Raw genomic sequence first — 6,375 nt, 5'->3', positions numbered from 1 at the left:
TTTATTCTATATTTTGGCATACTTTTTACTATTATTTACATTGAATTACCTAAAGTTGGAAATCTATAGTGTTTGAGAATATTCTTGCAAAAACTTCAGTAGCTAGCTATGTGGTCCATTTGCTTTTGGATTCTATATTTTCAAACTTCCAATTGTTCATAATATTTTGGACTGTTTTGATGATAACTTAGCTCCCTTGTATAATTGTTGCCATCTGAACCTTCTGATGAACTAACTGCAGACTGAGGAAGATAGGAAGCTATTAGTTAGATTTGTTGAAGCCTTTTGACATATCACTAGGAGTTATTATTGCTCTGCTAAATGCCTGTTACATTGAGTATCACTAGACTTACTAAGCCTAAATGTTTGTGAACCATTCAGAGCAGGGAGGGCTCAAGTTTAGAAATTGTCCTGAACTGAGCTTGGTGATCCCAATTCTGGAAGCTTTAGTTGTCCACAGTAAGCCATTTTGAGGGAGAGGAAAATGGTTTTGTATTGTAATTAGTTTGTACGTCTAGTACTGCTATCAATAGAAGTAAATTTGTAGAAGTGATAACCACTAGCAGCTGATACTCTTGCACATGTTAAGCACCAGCAACAAATTTGCTAGATGTTAGATTATAATGTGGAACCCTGTAGTAAAATTACACAAGTCAGTGCTGCAATTGTCTCTGCAGGGGTGCTCTCAAGTCTGGTCCCTGCATGGTATATGCCCTTGGAAATAGTCCAGAATGATTCCTGGCTGCTTTCCCAGTTATTTAGATGAGCTATGATCATGGTCTATTTATAATAGTGTAACTTTAGGTGCAGTCTAACTTGGGCCTTTTTAAAATTGAATAGTTCACCTCTTGATGTTGAATTCCATTTTAGTGACTTGAAGGATCGGAGGGAAATGAGACTGATTGATTTGAGGCTATGAATTGACTAAATATTGGGCTGCTCTTTTTCCAAGAAGTAATAGCATTTCTGGAATATACTACTGGTGTTATTATGGTGCACTTTGAATAGGGAGTTACCCAAACTGAAAATTGCATTTTGAGGAAAAGGGCAATATCTTTATGAATGAAACTTGACTCATCTACTAGTAAGCCAACCGGGGCATCTGCACTGGACTTCAAGGCGAGTGGTCCCGGGTTCCAATCTGGCCAGGTCCTTGCATGCTTTTCATCGGAGATAGGTTGAGTATCAAGTTAGCAACTCGGCCTTAATTTTAAAAAAAAATAGGCAAAAGTGCTGAAGAAACAGCAAGGTTGGTGCCTGATGGGCCACAAGGCATGGAAAGGAGTGACGATGACAACATCTGTTACTGTTTGTTATTATTTGAGATACTCGGGAGTTTGTCTACAGAATATTTCCCTTTTATTGGGCTTGGGTTTTCCTTCCATCTTTTTTGCACGTGGATCAGTGATAGAAGAAGGGGATAAATGGTCATGATACGAGGCCAAGGGTGCTTTTCTTAAAATTATGTTTGTGCGTACTGATTCCTGAGGTCACTGCATTGGTACCTGTCTTTAGTTCATATCAATGACTTGTACCTTGAAGTTCAATACTATGTGGTATAATGTACAGATCAAATCCACCAGAACTACAGTCAAATTGAAGACTAATTTTAAAAAATAACGTTAGTCAATCACAGTTAAAATTAGAGCAGTTTCCCAAATTTTTATTTAGCCCAACATACCCCCCAAAAGCACTTTCTTACTTGCCAATGCCCCCCTAAAGCACCTTCATACTTGCCAATGTCCCTTGGGCGCAATATACTTTCTGGCACCCCCATAGTGTAAAAACATGTCTACCATATGCTAACATGAGAAAAACTAAATTGTCTTTAAACCTAGCTTCCACAGTACCTATGCACTGTACACAGTTTAGATATCTTTTTAGCAAGAGTTGAAATATTTGGTTCAAGTTGTGACAGCAAAAGCCTTTAAGTCCTCACGTGTAACAATGTCCAAGCAGTTTCTGTTTTTTTGTGAGTATGTGGTTCACCGTACTGAAGACCTTTTCAACAAGGTAAGAGGATAGAAATGCAATGAGTAGTTTGGCTGTTTTTAAAGACCTGGAAACTTCATATGACAATGCACCATATACCACAAAACCCAATATTTTGAAAAGCATTTTTGCTTATCATTCTGAATTTTGATATTTCTTTTTGCAAATTCTCTTCCTGTTCTTTCACATTGCAAAGAAATGGGTTAATTACCCAATCTAAATCCTTGAATTGATTCAGAAAATCCTTCTTCAATGACTGCAGGTGTAAGCAGTACTCTTGCAAATCACCATCTTTGAAAGAGAGTCATATTTTCCATACAGGGAAACTGAGAATATTCATCTCCTAATGTTTTGCTTATATATTTACGATTTTCTGCCTGCACTTTTTGCCTGGATTAAATTGAAATTCTGTCTGCAGTTTTATATTTAGAACGTGCATTTTGTCATACAGATTAGCAAAGTATGCCACGTCTCCAAGAAGTTGTTCAATCTTGTTTCCCAAGCTTGTCAACTTTGAGCAAAAAATCAACAACAGTGTCAAAAAGATCAAAGAAACGTTTTAAGCAGCAGCCTTTTGGCATCCAGTGCACTTCAGTGTGAAGAAGCAAGTGTTCAAACTCTTCATTGTTATATTGGCATAACTGGCAAAATATTCTGCTACTTAACGGATGAGCTTTAATTTTGTTGATAACAGATATTACAAGAGTCATGCTTGAAAAAAAGTCACTGGCTGACTTTTTTGGCTGTAAGATGTTGACGATGGATTGCAAACACTTGTAATTTCTTTTCTCATAAATGCCACTAAAACAGTATGATGATCTGTCATGTATGGTGCTCCATCGATTGCAACGGAAATCACATTCCTAATCAGAATACTTTTATCCTTGATGTACGTTTTGATCAGGTCGTAGATTGATTCTCCGTTTTTTAACTTTTTACAAAAGAGAACCTTCATAAACTTTTCCATTTTGATAAACTGTACACATGCAAATACTTTATCTGTAGCTCTGCATATTTGATACTCAATGTCTTCACTCATTCCGTCAATACGACAGGCTACAGACTTGTTACTCAGAGGAATTGATTTTAAAATACTAGTATCCATCTTGAGGACAGTGGTGAGCATTTCTGATACAGCAGGCATTATTAATCTTTCATCAATTGTATGAGATTTCCCACACTTTATCATTTTGAAAATGTTATAAGAAACCATGAGTCCACTATCAAGGTCATTTTTAGCTTTCTTGGCAAATGATTCGAGTATGCAATTGCTTCTTTCATCTTGTGGAACTGATTAATATCATAAGTAGCCTTCTCAGGGTGTCTTTTACGGAAATGTAAATCCTGCGCTGATCTGACGAGAACGGAATAAAACCGTACTCCAGGTATGTAACATTGTGTTGACACACTTCTGTTTCTTCGTAGGAGTGGAATTCAAGGCTTCACCGCCTTCAGAGATTGTGCCGTACATATTTATCCATCATTAACGTGACTAAATTAAATTTTTTTAAAAATTAACACAATCTGGGAATGCCCATCGGATGTTGACAACGGCAGCGAGTTGACACGGTCAGTCACGTCTTATGCCTCAAGTTAGGGTGCATTTACTGCTCCCCCCTACCCCCGACGGCTATTTCCCCTAACGCCCCCTAAGGACACGTACCACCCACATAGGGTATCACTGAGTTAGAGTAATGCAGCCTTTCTGCCAAACATCTATGATAACCCTGGTGCCCACCACGTAGTACCATTTGCCTGTATTTGGCTGATGTCCCTCTATACCTCAAATTCAGATGTATTTCGAATGTAGTTATTGTATCTGCTTCAATCAGTTCATTCCATATACTCACGTATCAGCCAAATGGAAGCAGCTTAAACCTATGCCCTCTAGTTTTTAATTGCCCTCCTCTGGAGAAAAGACCCTGTCTATGCCCTTCATGATTTTACATACCTCTCCAAGATCACCTCTCGATTCTCCTCCATTCCAAGCAAAGAAGTCCTAGCTGCCCAATTGCTCCCTGTAATTTAAGCCCTCAAATCCTGGCAGTATCCTTGTAAATCTCCTCTGCACTCTTTTCCAGTTTAATGATGACTTTTATGTAAGAGTGTGACCAAAACTGTGCACAATGTTCCAACATCTTGTATAACCGCAAAATTACGTCCCAACTCCTGAACTCAATGCCTGGCTGCTGAAGTGTGCTAAGTGCCTTCTTCACAACCCCGTATACCTGTCAAACTGCCTACAGTAAACTACACACTCATAGTCCTAGCTCCCTCCGTTCCACAATACTCTGAGGGCCTGGCCATTCAATATACAAATTCCACACTGGCTTGACATCCTGAAAAGCAACACTTTTTTCTTAACCTAACTGAAAGCAATTTTTCAATCCTTGTCCCACTCACCCAGTTAACCAAGATCCCTCTTTTAATTTCAACATTCTTCACTTTCTGCAGTACCACCTATTTTAGTATCATCAAACTTGCTAATCATGCCTTGTATGTGTAACAAAGCCTTATATAAATAACAAAGGCTCCAGTACTAATCTCTGTGGCACACCACTAGTCATAGGAAGGGAAAGGCAGGAGATTCTACATCTACACTAATCCCCATCAAGGAGTCAGCATTGGAAAAGGTGAAGTGCTTCAGGCTGATGTGCATCTGCACCTCTGAGGATTATTTTAAGTGTATTCTTTCAATATTTCAATACCTATGTATGCTCCCTTTTTCCTGACCTAAATTTCAGTATCTCTCATCAACAGGGGGGTTTCCTGAACTTCCCAGCCTTGAGCTTCATTCTAGCAGGAACACGATGCCCCTGGATTCTTGAAGTCACACTTTTATAAACTTCCCCACCTACCAGTCATCACTTTATAATCCCACCCAGTCGCCATCTGTGCAATCCCACCGAATTTGTCCAGAGCAAATTATGATCTTTCAGCTAAAAATTCTGAGCATTCTGATCAATAACATATAAAGGAGGATCAGTATTAAACACAGGAGAGCTGAGGGAGATTCACATCTCCAAGCTGAACCAAACGAGTTAGTAAAATACATGATCAATAAGTACTCAACACACAAAAAAAAATCAATACTTGAGTACTTTTAATATCACTGCAAAAAAGTTCTGGAGACATGGTTGGAAGTGCCCAGGCTGAAAATATGCTTTGTGGAATACCCTGATTCAACAGCCATGTCAGTGTGACTTTCAATTGTTTGAATTTGTCTTCAATGCTATTCGCTAACAGATCATTGACATTATTCTTTTACTAGTAACTATTTGCAGGTGAACCAGACTGGTTATATAGACTTTGATTTGGGATTTGGCTACGCAACTGCACTAGACTCGAAGAAACTCAGTAAGACTACCTAGCTGCATTTCTGTGACATTACCCGATTTTGCCTGTACTTCACTTTATCTGCTTCCTAAAGTCTCATCCGCACCGTAATTGCTTAACTATTCTAATCCAAAACACTGAAGATAAGAAATTTTTAAAAAAATGTTAGTGATACTCAGCAGCTTATGCAATATCTGAGGAGTCAGAAATAGAGTCAACATTACAGGTCAATTACTCCTGGCCAGCCTCCCTTTTCCTACCTTTCATGTTTAAAGTTTTCCAAAATTATTGCTTGTGTCCATTCACTTAACTGTACTCTGACATTAGCTTCTGATTAAATAACATACCAATTTTTAAACTCACAAGTATGTTTTCAAATATATCTGTGATCTTGTCCCTCTCTGACTCAGTAAATTCTTGCCTACAACTTTCCTTTGCTGCTGCAAATTTTGGCATACTGAACACTCCTTTTGATGGTTGCACTAGCATTATCAATAGCGTATTGAACTGCCAAGCCCCTACGCTTTGGAGAACCTTCCCCAAATCTTTCCTGAATTAAGCAATCAAAGTCTACCCCTTTGATCAGGTTTTTGACATTTACTCTAATGTGGCTCAGTGCCAGAATCTGTTTCAAGTTCCTGTGAAGTGCATTGAATCATTTTAGTATATTAAAGTTGCAGTCTACATCTAAAACCCCATTGTTGAAACTAAATCTATCGTTAGTCTTATAATTCGTGCATGTGACAAGAGCATGCATTTAATGGACAATACATCTTCTGTTGGATTTCATGTGCTCTGTTTTATATAATTATAAAAAAGCTAATTAAGTATTTGTGTCATTCAATAAATTCTAAAAGTTTCATTTATCATTCAGTACATTTTTAGCTCCAAAATTATCTGAAAATATCCTTGATTGTAAAGGAGGCATAGTATTCATTTGTGAGTTTGCTGTAGTTCATGCAAAGTTTACAATACACACAGTTAAGGAAAGATTCATCCAATAAATTTGTCAATAAAACACATGATTTAATAACCAAAAATGCTGGT

The sequence above is a fragment of the Mobula hypostoma genome, chromosome 15, assembly GCF_963921235.1.
Source record: "Mobula hypostoma chromosome 15, sMobHyp1.1, whole genome shotgun sequence".
NCBI lineage: Eukaryota > Metazoa > Chordata > Chondrichthyes > Myliobatiformes > Myliobatidae > Mobula > Mobula hypostoma.
The sequence above is the reverse complement of the archived record's forward strand: the minus strand, read 5'-3'. Positions refer to the sequence as shown.